The sequence below is a fragment of the Anser brachyrhynchus genome (genome assembly GCF_964034855.1).
Source record: "Anser brachyrhynchus genome assembly, chromosome: 1".
Classification (NCBI taxonomy): Eukaryota; Metazoa; Chordata; class Aves; order Anseriformes; family Anatidae; genus Anser; species Anser brachyrhynchus.
The window spans coordinates 134,330,590-134,345,035 of NC_137694.1; the positions used below are offsets into that span (position 1 = coordinate 134,330,590).

Consider the following 14,446-nt stretch of genomic DNA (forward strand, 5'->3'; position numbering starts at 1 on the left):
GTTTAGATGAGGTACCAAATGTCTAGAAACACAAGAAGTTGCTTATGTTGGCTTACTTTCTGTACCCTCCCCACCGGAGCTTATTTGATCTAACCTGGTAGTACTGACTTAGAGAAAAATCTGTGTGGAAAAGAGGTAAAGAAGTACTTTAGAGATCGATCATGAAGTTGAATTACAGTTTTTGTACTTGCCTGTTTTGAAAAACCAGACAGAGGCCAATAGTCATCATTGTTTGTATTAAGATTAGCAAGAAAATAATGAATGAGATGTCAAGTTGGCAAGGAAGTTGCCTGACACATCAAAATCAAACACTATTTTCTGTTTCCTGTCTCTATTGGAGTGAATATGAATAAAAGCACCATAGGTTTTACTGTAATCTTCAGCTTAGAGTGGGCACACAGCACTTGCCAGAAGCACTGATTTTAAGGGCAGGCTTCGGATAAGGGCATATTTAGTATCACGTTTCTTACACAAATCAGGAGCCTGCGCACTGCCTTAGAGGAGGCATTTCCAAGCTTATCCTTCAACGCCGATTCAGTATTTTACATTTGCCAAACCATCCAGTGTTCAGCCTCGAGGTCGTGGAGCGTGGCTGTGTGCGTGACCCACCCCGGCACTACGCTTCGGGCTCGCCCTGCCTTTGCTCATCCCTCTTCGGAAGCCCCCAACGGGCTCCTGGAAGCGAGACGAGCTCATTTTTTTGCGGACTTTCGAGGTGAGCCCTTCCAAAATTGCGGTGCTCTGGCCGAGGCGGATTTTTGCCCGCAGGTCCCGAGCACAGCCCGGAGCCGCCAGCAGAGGCCGCCTCCAGCCGCGGTTGCTCCAGGACAGCCGGGGCGAGAGGCCGAAAGGGGTGGCGGTGGCGTCATCTGTTGGCTGATTTCATGCTTTGGTAATTATATAAATGTTTGGAATTAATTCAGTTAGCATAGTAAGATTACCTATATGATCTGAATAACACAGTGATGTAACAGGAGCACTACCCAAAATCTCCTAAGGCAAATGAACTCATATTCGGGCAGTGACGGGAGGTCGTCTGAATAATCAGTTGGCTTTACCGACATGCACATCTTGATTTGGAAGCTCACTCGGAGCTGCGGATGCCAGCATGTGGAGTTTACACGCCAGATATTTCCTGGGATGAAGGTTGACTGCAAAGCCCGGGAGGCCAGGAGGAGCCAGGTAGGTGTACGTGGCACGTATGCCAGTGGGCAAAAGGTGGCACTGAAGACCCTTTTCACCCAAAGAAGCAAGAGAACTGTACAAAGATGTGGCTCAGTTCCATCTCCCGGTGTTTCTTTACATCAACATTATCATTTAAAATAGCGTCAGCCCAATCCAGCAGGCACTCCAGCAACTTCTGGGGCCATTCTTTCAAAAGTCTAGAAACAACAGCTACCAGGCTCCTGGTAGTGCCTTGCTATCGTTTTCTCTCTCAATGCATCTTAATATCTTACAATATTTGCAAGGTATTTCATTCATGGATATATTTTTAACCAAACACCCTACTGAGTAAAAGCAAAATGCACACTTGATAGCATTCAATGGAAATTTGCACAGGGAAGACAGAAGCTAATGAAAAGGGGGTACATGTTAGTTAATTAATCCAAATATAAAGACTTGAATGATCCTTTCATCTTTACTGCTGATTTTTGTTTAAATTGAACAGTACACAGTGAGTAGCTGTTTGTGAAAATTGTGTTGGGCCCCTATGTTTCAGGGACACTATGAGACATGGCTTTCCCACTCCTCATTACAAGGAACAGGTGAGAATGCCAGGGAGCTGTGGTGATTTTCTTACAGCTACAGGCTTGCTTCTAGGAGAAAAATGGAGACAAAATGCTCCCTCAACTCCCAGATGGCTTCACAGAGCTTTTGGGGTCATCTGTGCTTCAGGCTTGCCTTTAAAAAGAACGAAATGGCACGCTGCAATCTAAGAGGTAAAGGTCCTCTCTTTGTGGCCACGGTCCCATCTCCTGATGGCCACAGCAGCGGGAGCAAACAAATGAAGCTGCACTTCGTATTTTGTCTACACTTCTTGTATTTCCAGTAATCGCTAGTGGCACAAGGCGGTGACTGTGTTCTCAGTTCTCAGAGCAGTGAAACCTAGACGACACCTACATGCATTTCACTTAGTTAATTCTGGTCCCTGTGAAAATCTATTTTAATTACATTCAGCGATCTGTATGCATCTGCTGGGTTTCAGATCTGCTTTCTAAAAAAGATGTAAAATATCCTGCAAGTGAATGAGGAAAATAAAAAATAATAATAAAAAAAGCAGACATTAGCTAGCATACTTTTTTAATTAGTACCTTTCAATGTAATTGGGCCTTTTGGGTTACTGAGTCTCAGATCCCCTCATGGGCTCAGGGCCTGTGCCGGGGGCTCAGTGTGTAGGGTGGCATAAGAGAGTGCCCCCATCCCTGAGATCGCCCCCAAGACTTGTCTTTAAATGCATCATTTCACATGATGGGGTGAGGGCCAGAAGGCACTAGCTTTTTTGGGCAGCTCCGAGGAAGTTTGCCATGTAGCAGGGCTCCTGTGGAGACTGGCACCTGCCTGGCGTTGCGCCGGGACCTCCAGCAGCAGTCTCCTTGATGAGAGGTCTTGAACCCTGATGTCTGGTGGTTAGGTTCTCCTGGTGTACCCCTAATACACCCATTTTCAATTAGAAAAGACAAATTAGGAGGGCATAAAGTCTTAAAAGCCATTGTGGAGTATCTCCAGATTTAAAACACCTTATGCGCCCCCTTCCTCCCAAATGTCCACATCCAGTGTTATGAACCCTGCTGCCTCCCCTTTCTCTTCATTCTTTAAAATAAGCAAACTGCAGAAACTCTTCTCTTCTGTTCCACATTGAAATCTAGCTGTGTAAAAGTTCTTTGCCCATTTCAGGGAAAGATTTCGTTTGATTTGCTTTGATGGCAGGATGAAGTGAAACCGATAATTCCTACATAACTCCTTGCGAATTTACTTTTCTGTGGTTGATCCCATCTTAAGCTCAAAGTTAAATGAGGAAATGTTGCAGGGGCATATGGACTGTGATGGCAGTAGGCTTGAACCAGGACCCAGCTGACCCCGTATTATCATAGTTTTTACAGACTGTTTTGCCTCTGCTTTGAGGCTTGAAAGGAGCTCCGTTTAAAGCCTAGGTGGCACAGCTGAGGGACATGTCAGGAATGACAACTGTTCGAAGAACAAGACAGCTGTGCTGAGATGGGATCCTGCTGGGGAGCTTCATAAAGGAGAGGGAGACCCCAAAGCCTGCCTACTGGGAGTGGCTAGCACAGAGAAAGCACAGCCACAAGGTCGGGAGCGTGACAGGGGTGACCACATCCAGGTCCCTGACAGACCAGGAGGATCAGGGCACTGATCATGAGCCCGGGGCATGGGAGGAAGTTGCCCAGGAGGAGTCATCCCAAAAGAATAGGAACGGATGATGTCTGCGGGAGAAATGGGGGAAACTGGGAACACCCAGAACGTCAGCCCAGGTGCTGCACAGGCACACGGTCAGGGGGAGTGAACGCTCCCAGCACCTACGGTGCTTGGGGAACTGCCCACAAATGGGGAATGGGCGAGCACACAGCCTTCAGGCGGCAGCTCGAGCGTGAGGCTTTCTTTGTAGGCATGGGGTGGGTGGTTGAAAGGAGAGTTTTCCAAAGCAGGCAGGAAGAATCATCCTTTACTCTTCTGTTGCTACAGTTTTTATTTTAGTGGGCTTTATTTTAGCTGTGCTATTGCTTACAAAGGAATAAGCATGTAAATATAATAGATATATGTATTTAAAATGATAGACAATGCTTGTCTGTCCTTGCTTCCTGGCTGCAGCACATCTGCCCATTGAACGACTGTTCTGCTTTAGGAATTCTGATGCACATTGTAACCACCTTGAAAAGAAAGTGCACGATAAACTCTTCCGATATAAAATATGCACAAAGTTGTTTTTTCCAGCTTGTGTAAGCAGGAGTTCATTTATTTCAGTTTTTCTCATGTTTAAGCAAATATTTTAACTTTAGACATTGCCAGGCACCACGTGCATTTTCAAATTAACAGTCAAATCCTGCTTCCCTAAAGCTTTATAGTCTAGATGCAGCTTTATTGGTCTGTACAGGACATGGCTTACTAACCAAAGCCTTAGTTCAATCTAAGTCTTGCAGGAAAAAGGAAGTTAAAAAAACAACAGCAACGAAAACAGTGGAGTAATTAAGAAGGTCTCTTCTTAGCAATATCCCTATGATTTAATGCTCGAAAACTTAATTCTTCAATTCCCAATTGGGAAAACATTCTTTAGAGGAAACAAATAAATATTTAAATCTCTCTCCATCTGTTCTCTATCAGCACTTCATAAAATAAGTCATATAAATAAAGAGGAGACTTACTTCTGTGAGTCTGAGAGTTGCCTAAGGCTTTGAAGCAGTCAGCTGGATGAAGCAAGTTCCAGAAAGGAGGTGGAAAAAAATGCCCGTGCAAATTTTCTGACTTGTTGCGCTACCAAACAGGTACCTCACAGTTCCTTGTCACTCTCCCACTAAGTCAACAAAGAATTAGAGAGTCAGTTAATCATTAACATATTATAAAAATATGTAAGCTTTACCATATGCCATTTTTTCTAATTGCTCTAAAACACTTACCAAAGTATATAGGTAACTCACATGCAAAATTCAGTTTTATGTAAGACACCCTTTCAGAAATACTGCTCTTGAGATTACATGATTTTCCAGCCTGAGTCCACCATGATGTCCCGGCCTGACAGACTGAAGGACACAGAATTTTCATTTGAAAAAGAAAACAGTGATTTCACAACACTTTCATCTTTGTTAGAGTTTTCCTCCTGTATTTATACAAAAAAAAAAAAAAATAGTGCAGCTCTGCAGTGGGGAGAAATATAGGGGAGAAGGAGGAGGGTTTCCAAGAATAAACTCAAGCTGAACAGTTCTCTTGCTGGGTTGTGGTTGACTGTACCCGTACTTCAATGTAAATTGTACCACACTTGGTGCCTTAGATGCTCTTTAAAATTATTATTATTATTATTATTATTACTATTATTATGCATATTTGTATTTGCCTTCCTCTGAGGTTTTCCCATGAATCTAAATAATGCTTCTTATAAATGGCAGGAGAGTTCTTAACTGCCTTCTGGTTTCTCCTCTTTGAACCAAAGAATAAATTATGCTACTCTCTAAAAGATGTGCTCGCTCCTACAGCAGGAGGACATTTCCTGGGCTGGTGTTGAAAGACGAGGAAGTTTATTTCACAGGAGAAGTATCCTGTAAAAGGAAACCCTCACTGAAAAATTCTTCTCATCTGTAATTAGCACCATGACTGGTTGTTACCACCACCAAAGAAGGATGCAAAGTGTCATTAAGCTGTATCTTCAATTCTCATCACCTTTAATGCAGTTCCTCTCCTCTCCTGCTGTATCTTCCAGCTGATGGAGATTCACTGGTTCCACGTGCAGGTAACTCCAGGGGCTATGGCAACACAGTCCTCTCTTGTGCAGCTCATGGGGCTGGGATCTCCTCTGTGGATGACAGCTAGATGGTGGTGTTTTGTTGCACAGGCATGCTCTGCTACTGGCTTTGCTGTTGCATGCCAACAAGCTCGGACACACCTAGACCCTCATGGGTTTGTTGGCATGTATTCGACTTGAGTACGGCTTTTTGACATTATGATGGGTCTGTTGATTCAGAAGGACAATATCCTTGGGCAGTAGGCAGCTGGGGGATAGATTCTTTTCTTTGGATTTAATAATGGTGTGAGACAAAATCTGCAGGGAAACCTATTGCTGATTTTACATACGAAGATGTTGCACACAGCCTGTTTGCCTAACCAGGCTATGGGAGCGACAACCCCTACGTTACTCCCAGCACAACTTTTCTTTGCCCCCAAAATTCTGCATCTCTCACATAGATCTTCTCAGTCCCAAAAGCCCATTGTGGTGTTTAAAGATTAAACTGTACCTAAAAATTATAATTGTGATATATTTGGCAACTGCCAGCAGTGCAATGAAGTGTAAGTCAACTGGAAACCTACAGCACTTAGCCTGTGGTAAAATAACCAGCAACATAAACTTCATTTCACCAGTGAGAAATACAGTACACACAAAACAGAATGGAAGCAGCAAATGAGAGTATAAAATGTCTTTTCTCAGTACTTGATTATGACTTCTGTAGACATGTTATTCCTTTTCAGTGCATTAGTGGCAAATTATGAGGAAGCAGATGGAAATTAAATAAAGTTTCTGACTACCCTATTTAAGAGAACACATTTTACACATGAGACTTTATTGTTCTTTGAACACCAGTGGTTAATAGTTTTTCAGGCAGAAAGCATTTGCTTTCTTCCTCCTGTTGGCCAAGGCGCATTGAAATCAGTGGGAATATTTCTGCTGACTTCAAAGACCTTTAGATCAGGCCCAGTCCTTTCTGTGGTTTACAGTTTCATTGCTAAATACCACAGAACAGGAAATATTTGTTTTAAGTTATTTTTCCTTTCATTTGCCACATTTTAAAAAAAAAAGTCTGAAATCAAGATGCTTTGCAACATACATTGTTGAACAAATGGTACCAAATAAGCAGCAGACAGAGACCCATAAACAGCTTGGAGATTCAGATACGAGTATTTTCTCACTTTTTGTTTCAAGACAAACGTTACTTCTTGTTGTGGTTTAACCTGGCGGGCAGCTACACACCACACAGCCGTTCGCTCACCCTCCCCCCTCCCTTTCTGGGATGGGGGAGAGAAATGAGAAAACTGAAGCCTGTGGGTTGAGATAGAGACAGTTTATTAGGACAGAAAATAAGATAATAATATGTATAGTAATAATAATAATGTGTATGAAACAAGTGATGCACAATACAATTGCTCACCACCCGCTGACTGATGCCCAGCCTATCCCCGAGCAGCTGGCACCCCACCCCGGCCAGCCACCCCTATATATTGTTTAGCATGACGCCAGATGGTATGGAATAGCCCTTTGGCCAGTTTGGGTCAGCTGTCCTGGGTCTGTCCCCTCCCAGCTCCTGCTGCACCCCCAGCCTGCTCGCTGGCAGGACAGAGCGAGAAGCCGAAAAGTCCTTGGCCTGGTGTAAACACTGCTCTGCAACAATTAAAACATCAGCATGTTATCCGCGCTCTTCTCATCCTAATCCAAAACATAGCACCCTGCCAACTACTAGGAGGAAAATTATCCTAGCTAAAACCAGGACACTTCTCTCAGGAAGCCCAGCAGTCTTCCTGCATGCAGCTCGCCAGCAGGTGATGGGTGAATTGGGGATTAGGGTTGTTGCATCCTCACTCTTTGTCACCACTTGTTTTCTGCAGATCATCAGGCAAGCACGTCTCCAAATCCAACATTGAACCTGAGCATGAGCTCCTAAAACTGCAGCTCGAGTCTGAGAAGAATATTTGCACAAACACTTTTTCTAAGTGTACTCCTTTATGGCCAAACTAAATTGCCCCTTGAAACCTGGGACATTCAGAGATGAGACAAACATTATCAAATGACACAACTCACGTGACAGAGCTTTTTTCCTAGCCCAGCAGCAGTAGGTTATCTGCCTACTTTGTATGTCTCTTCAAACCCAGGTCGCTAATATATTGTCAACAGTACGTTCAATAACATAGAAAAGCAGGACACTTAAAAGATGAGGATGCACTTACAGAGTGTACAATTACCTCATGGCAATCATTGCCCCACTCTTGAGGCTCACACCATAAACAACCCACTGGACACCTACACAGCTGCTGGACACTTTAGAGCAGTAATCAACACCCAAAATTGAGATGGGCTTCTGAGAGGGTTAAAAACCCCTCACATTTCAATGCATTAAGAAGGAGAGCCCTCGAGGCAGGCAGGCAGGCTCGATGTTGCTCTGGGCCAGGTGGAGGTGGCCAGCAGTGGTGGGATGGATGGACCACGGTAAGATCTTCCCCAGGTATTTGGAGGCCTTGGTTTCTCTTCTCGTTTGTGAAGTTCCCAATCAGTGTCCCAAATGCTCAATGCCTACCATCCTCTGTGTTCATTATGTCTATATTTTTCTGTCCAGTAAGGGTGAGATTTAAAGATGTTTTAGTCTCACACTCCAGAAGACTCTGACTTCATATGAGGGACCTCCTGTATACGTTGTCCCTCAAGCAAGAAATAGAGTATTTAATGCTCATTTTAGGTAGTGGAAGCCAGGAAGCCCGTACTTCAACCATGTCCTGGTTTGCTTCCTTCCAAACAATCTTGCACAGCACTAATATCCATATCAATGGCTGAATACTTGTTTACTGCTATCCAAAAGGTGACAGAGGCCTTTCATCCGCCATCGATGCTACCAGTAGTATCCTCAGACTCTCTGCTGACACATGAGGAACTCTTTTTTTGTCTCCGACTTCTCCTGGATTGCCCTTATAGGTGAGACACAAGACTTGCAGGAACGTCCCGTTAAGGAGCCTACTCTTTCACTACAGGTCAATTAAAAACAAGGGGAAAATGGAAACAACCAAAATACAGCTTCCTAGATTATGTCCAGGATGGTTAATTCAGGCATTATCTGCAAAGACCAGAAAAAAATATATCCTTTAGAATGGGCTCAGCATTAGTTTTTGAAGCAAAATTCATATGTCAGTTAGGGACTGAATACTTTAAACTGGGTTGATTTCACTGTGATCACAAATCAACAAGGTGCTGATTGAAAAAAAAATTCTTTGTCTCAACAAGAAATTGGTATATTTTTTCTGGAGATGCAGAGCACAAAAGCTTGCATGCACAAAATGAAGGGCTTCTAAAATTAGATGCACTCTTGTGGCTTGGGCAGCTTTCTGGTTATTCCCAGATACCAAAAGTAGGTCATTCAAAGCTAACAAAGACATTTTCCTGAGACTTGTTGACATTTCAGAGCTAGTAGAGAAGACCACCTGATGCGAGGATGTTATCGACATGTCACACTCAGTTTTCACTCTGCCCTGGCAGTGTTTCTGCACTGTGAAAGCACTGCAGTATTAAAATGCCAGCCTTTTTTTCACTTTGCTGGAGCTGCCTTTGCAGCTTGTTCTTATCAGCCATTAGAAGTCACAAGAAAATCAAATTCCAATAAGTTTCCATCAAAGGGAACGAACGTAAGATAGCAATAGGAACCTTTAGCTGGTAACGTATCATGGGGCTTTAAAGCTTTGCAAAGCAACTTCCTGCTTAAATAACGGCACTATTAAAGTACTGCCCTAGGAGAACAACCGGTGATTTACATGTTTCATTAGCTGGTCGTGGCTATGGCCCTGGCTATGAGAAGGTTCTCCCGATCTTTATTGATACTCTAAAAGGGCCTTTCTTCCTTTACCCCCTCCTGTTTGCCATTACAGCTGAACAACGATGCTAAATGCCTGTGATCTTTCAACTGATCAATACCCCATTAGGACCGACACAGTAGGAAATAGATACAAAAGTTCTGGTGAAACAGAACACAAATATGAGAGGTGTATGCAGAAAGCAAAAAAAAAAAAAAAAAAAAAAGAGAGATTCGGGGAGCTGAACAAGCCGGTCTTGTAAAGAGCCCGAAACTGAGGAAACTCCTTAACTATGTGAAGGGCAGCTGCTATCAAACGTGGTTTATCACAGCAGCTCTGTGCCAAAGGTAAGACAGCTCTACTTACCCTTGTGCTCCTCTGTCATTTACCTGGAGGCCAGGGGAAGACGTGTCAAACTACCCTGCTTTCCCGCAGAACGCCGTGTAGCCAGTTTGCAATTTGCAAGGGAATGGAGATGAACGCCATCAACCCTCCACTGAGGTGTGCTGCAGCACACACAGGGGACAGTTTCAAAAGGGGCACAGCCACCAGGAAGGGCCTGATGAAGTGAGATCAACTTTACGTTGGCCCAGGGGAACGCTTTTGCAGACAGCTACATTTGCCAGTATGGGAGCACTGGGAGAAGACTCACTGACACACAACGCATTATCTCAGAAAACACGAGGAAAAAAAAACAAAAGCAAGTTTAGTAACTGAATGAACTGGTACACAGAGAGGAATTTATGGCAAACGCTGTAGTCGCATGTGTAGAGAGGCTCTGTAGTGGAAGAAAAGAGGTGATCTGACTAGGACGTGCTGCCTGGAGCACTCAAGCCTCATCTGAAAGCTGAGGGCTCACAGATTCCCACCCATTTTCCTTCCCTGTTATTCCACAAAAGCCACATGTCATAATTACCTCTGCTCTTTTAGGACCTCAGTTATAAAACCGTTGGCAGTATAAATATTTACCAAAGTAGTCACACATCGGTGTGTGAGCATGTAATATAAGAACTTCAAACATGAAAGGTGGATTTACGATGATCGTAAAATTTGCATTCTGAGTTTTCTGACTTCCAGAAACTTAAAATCTGACCTTGACACTGCATATTTCCCTGCAGTGTGTGACACCAGTACAGTATTCCTGACAACCTTGAACATTTGCACCTAATCTTTATTTTCACTTCTGACTTGAGCTCACTGTTTCTGATACGGCTTTCTCTGCTAAATGAGTTTCCTTCTGTATGTGATACTGCATGACACGTACGGAGCAATCTTTAAACCTCAGTTTTGATCAGTAAGCACCCTTTGGTTTCGTTGTTATAAGACAGTCTTTTTATTTTCTAGTAATCTAGATGAGTATTCTCTCATGTTTTCCATGTTTTGGATATGGACAGTAGAATTAGACAGATTTTAGAAAGTTTTCACTAATATTGTATAGCAGGATAGCTCTTTCCCCACGTTCCTCTTCTCTTCCAAGGCATTGTTTTAGCCCTGTTACCAGAGCAATATTAGCTGTTCATTCACAGTGAGCCCATAGAGTTTATCAGTCATTTCTTTCTGGTCTATATTCCATCACCCCATCCATGTGATGCCCATCATTTGCTATTTGACTAATTGTTTTGCGTGTCACCATATGAAGTAAATAGTAATTTGTCTGAACACACCCAGACTACCAATCTTGCTCTATACAACTTCCTCTTCATTGTTTGCCATGTATGTGGCATTACTACTGTAATCATCACTTTTGTAATCACCCCAGTCTTAGTTGTGTGGTGGAACTGCCTATTGCATAAAAGTGCTGGTCTAAATATTTCCATCTCTGTCAAATAATTGTGTTGGTAGAGTATACTCACCTAGCTCTTTTTTCTTCTTTTTTCCCACTGCAGTAAATATAGGAGAAAAGGCAGTTTTGTTTAGTTCTCAAATGCAAGTATATACAAACATGCATGCAGTATTTGGAAAACAACGTAATACAAGAGTTCCTAGATCTCAAACCCCAGAGACACGGCATCTGTATTCACATCAAAAGGATTCAGTGTGTGCAGCCATTTGGCAAATGGACCTACAATTAACACAGTGCACCTGGGCTTTTAGCTCTGAGAGAGGAATTTAATGGTGAGCTCTTCACCTAAGGCATGGGTTAATCCAAGTTTTTTATTTCAATGTGTAAATTAGGAACTTTGTCTTGCTAGAGAAAGAGATGGAGGCAGCAATGGCAGAGCTATCTGTCTCAAACCAACCTCTGCAGGTTACCTTGTCGCAACTTGTCTGTAGAGGGAATCAAGGCCAATTAGGCTCCTGCTTCAGGCCATAATCTATGTACCTAAACGGAGCTGGATCTAGGAGTCCCTAGAAATGGACTTCTGTATCAGTACCTGCATGCAGGCACCTCAGACTAGAATAAATAATAAAATAAAATAAAATAAAATAAAATAAAATAAAATAAAATAAAATAAAATAAAATAAAATAAAATAAAATAAAATAAAATAAAATAAAATAAAATGCAGAGAAAGGTGCCTCTGCAGCTGTATCCTCAACAGCCTTTGGCAATTATCTTACTTCTGCAATTAGCCAGCACTTAGAGCTTGAATTCAGAGCCTGATGTTATACCCTACATTTGAAGGGTAGTTAGGACAGTTGGGCAGATTCTGAGGACCCTTTTCCCTAAACAGTTTGTTTTTTAGTTCACTGATTGCCTATCATGAACTAAGTAAGTAGTCCAAGAACAGAAACTCGAGATCCTCCACTCCTTATTGGTACCCAGACTCCTAGGCTGAATATTTTGCCTGCTTTGCCTCTGGTTTTCTAAGTCACGCTTTCTGGCAGTGCAGCTTAAGCAGGAATTGGACATTGCTCTGCCTGCCCTCAGCCAAAAGCCTGGTGGTAAAGCAAGCTCTTAAGGCAGTTGTGGCGATTGTGCAAGCAGAATCATGGAGTACAAGCCCGTTTGCTCACTTGGTGAGTGATCTATTAGCAGTGATATACAAGTGGAAACCACACATCACACAGTGCAGGTGGTTCAAGCATCTCAGCACACCTAACAAACTGGGCTGCTTAGAGAATTTAGGATGAATTGAAAGGATGACTTCTTCCTCAGCAGTGATTGTCCGTTAGTGCTGGAGCTGTGCCAGTGCCCCCTGAGTCAAGAGAGAGGTGTTACTGGATGTGTTTAGCAGCATGATGGTCTCCTCCTAACGCAGAGAGACCAAAGACACTCCAGAGTTCTGAGTTGTTCCCCATAAATTTAAATTTCAAAGATGCTTTAAGGATTTTTTTCCACAACAGTAATGAAAAATGCCTGCCCTTCCAACCAGGAATGGTATGGTTTTTCTGTATCGTGTGGAGGAAGAAGAAAGCAGGAAATTCACAGCTCTGACAGACTTTACTGCTTGTTTAGTTCCTCTTCCCTTGGGGTACTGATCTTTCCAGGTTTTCTTGATTTTCATTTCCTTGAGATCTGTCTCACCCCACAATTAATAAAAATAATTTGATCCATTCCACCCCTTTCAGGTCACCATTGGCCACATATCTCAGCACAGTTTGATTTTGCTTTTTATCTTTGGAGGAACTATAGCGGAGTGTGAAAGCTGTTGAAATTGTAATCCTTGGGAGTGGCTATGAATGATAGTCACAAGAATCATGCTTTTATATTTAGATACTGAGATAAATAATCTTATCATCCATTGCTATTATTTAGTCTACAGTTCCTCATTGCATTTATATTTCTCTGAGGCTGTTAGAAAAGACACAAGCCTAATTTATCAGTAATAAAACTTTATGAAGAGAACACAGCTGAATAGTGAAACAGAATTTGAAACAAAATGCTTGAAATGGTCTTTGTCAGGAGGACCTCTTTAATTCTGATCAACCTTTTGGACTTTATATCTCTACCAAAAAACACATTTTGCTAAAAGTCTTGTAACTGTACATCCATTATTCAGTTTACAGAATTCACCTTCCATCAGGATGCTAGCAAATGATGCTACCACAAGGAACGGTAGCAAACTAAACTCTTGGTAATGCATCTCATAGAATGGTTTGAGTTGGAAGGGACCATCCAGTTCCAAACCCCCTGCCATGGGCAGGGACACCCCCCACTAGACCAAAGCCCCATCCAGCCTGGCCTTGAACACTTCCAGGGTTGGGGCATCCACAGCTTCTCTGGGCAGCCTGTGCCAGGGCCTCACCACCCTCTGAGTGAAGAATTTCTTCCTAATATCTAATCTAAACCTACCCTCTTTTAGCTTAAAGCCATTCTTCCTTGTCCTATCACTGCACTCCCTGACAGAGTCCCACACCAGCTTTCCTGTAGGCCCCCTTTAGGTACTGGTAGGCCACTGTAAGGTCTTTGTGGAGCCTTCCCTTCTCCAGGCTGAAAAACCCCAACTCCCTCAGCCTGTCTTCATAGGAGAGGTGCTCCAGCCCTCTGATCATCCTCATGGACCTCCTCTGGACTCATTCTAATATATCCACATCCTTCTTGTGTTGGGGGACCCCAGAGCTGAGTGCAGTGCTCCAGGTGGTGTCTCACAAGAGCAGAGCAGAGGGGTACAATCCCCTCCCTCACCCTGCTGGTCACGCTTTTGATGCAGCCCAGGATACAGTAGGCTTTCTGGGCTGCAAGCACACATTACCAGCTCATGTTGAGCTTCTCACCAACCAACTCCACCAGGCCCTTCTCCTCAGGGCTGCTGTCAATCCATTCTCCACCCAGCCTGTATCTGTGTTTGGGGTCACCCCAGCCCAGATGCAGGACCTTGCACTTGGCCTTGTTGAACTTCGTGAGGTTCACACAGCCCCAGCTCTCAGGCCTGTCCAGGTCCCTCTGGATGGCATCCCTGCCCTCCAGTGTGTTGCCTGCACCACAGAGCTCGGTGTCGTTAGCAAACTTGCTGAGGGTGCACTCAGTGTCACTGTCCATGTCACCAACAGAGATTTGCCGGTCCCAGCACTGACCCCTGACCCCCGCTGACCGCAACTCTTTGAGAGTGACCATCCAGCCAATTCCTTACCTACTGAGTGGTCCATCTGTCAGCTCCATGTCTCTCCAATTTAGAGACAAGGATATGATGGGGGACAGTGTCAAATGCTTTGCACAAGTCCAGGTAGATGGCATAAGCTGCTCTTCTTTTGTCCAGTAATATTGTAACCCCATCATAGAAGGCCACCAGATTT

At 43.5% G+C, this 14,446-nt stretch overlaps 1 protein-coding gene across 6 annotated transcripts in view; it reads right to left on the minus strand.

Annotated features, from left to right (window-relative positions):
• The window catches only part of CLDN34 (claudin 34), a 28,325-nt gene extending 22,865 nt beyond the window's left edge, over nt 1-5,460 (minus strand). Inside the window, exons 1-2 of one of the 6 annotated variants that reach the window (XM_080575884.1) lie at nt 4,632-5,431; nt 4,380-4,528 (exon numbers count right to left, since the gene is read on the minus strand). The gene's annotated coding sequence lies outside the window, so the exon portion shown is untranslated. Of the gene's footprint in view, nt 1-546; nt 3,191-4,379 lie in introns of those variants that run through there. The other 5 variants (XR_013944861.1, XR_013944862.1, XM_080575885.1 and 2 more) reach the window with 5 other exon arrangements.
• Nucleotides 5,461-14,446: the final 8,986 nt, after the last annotated feature.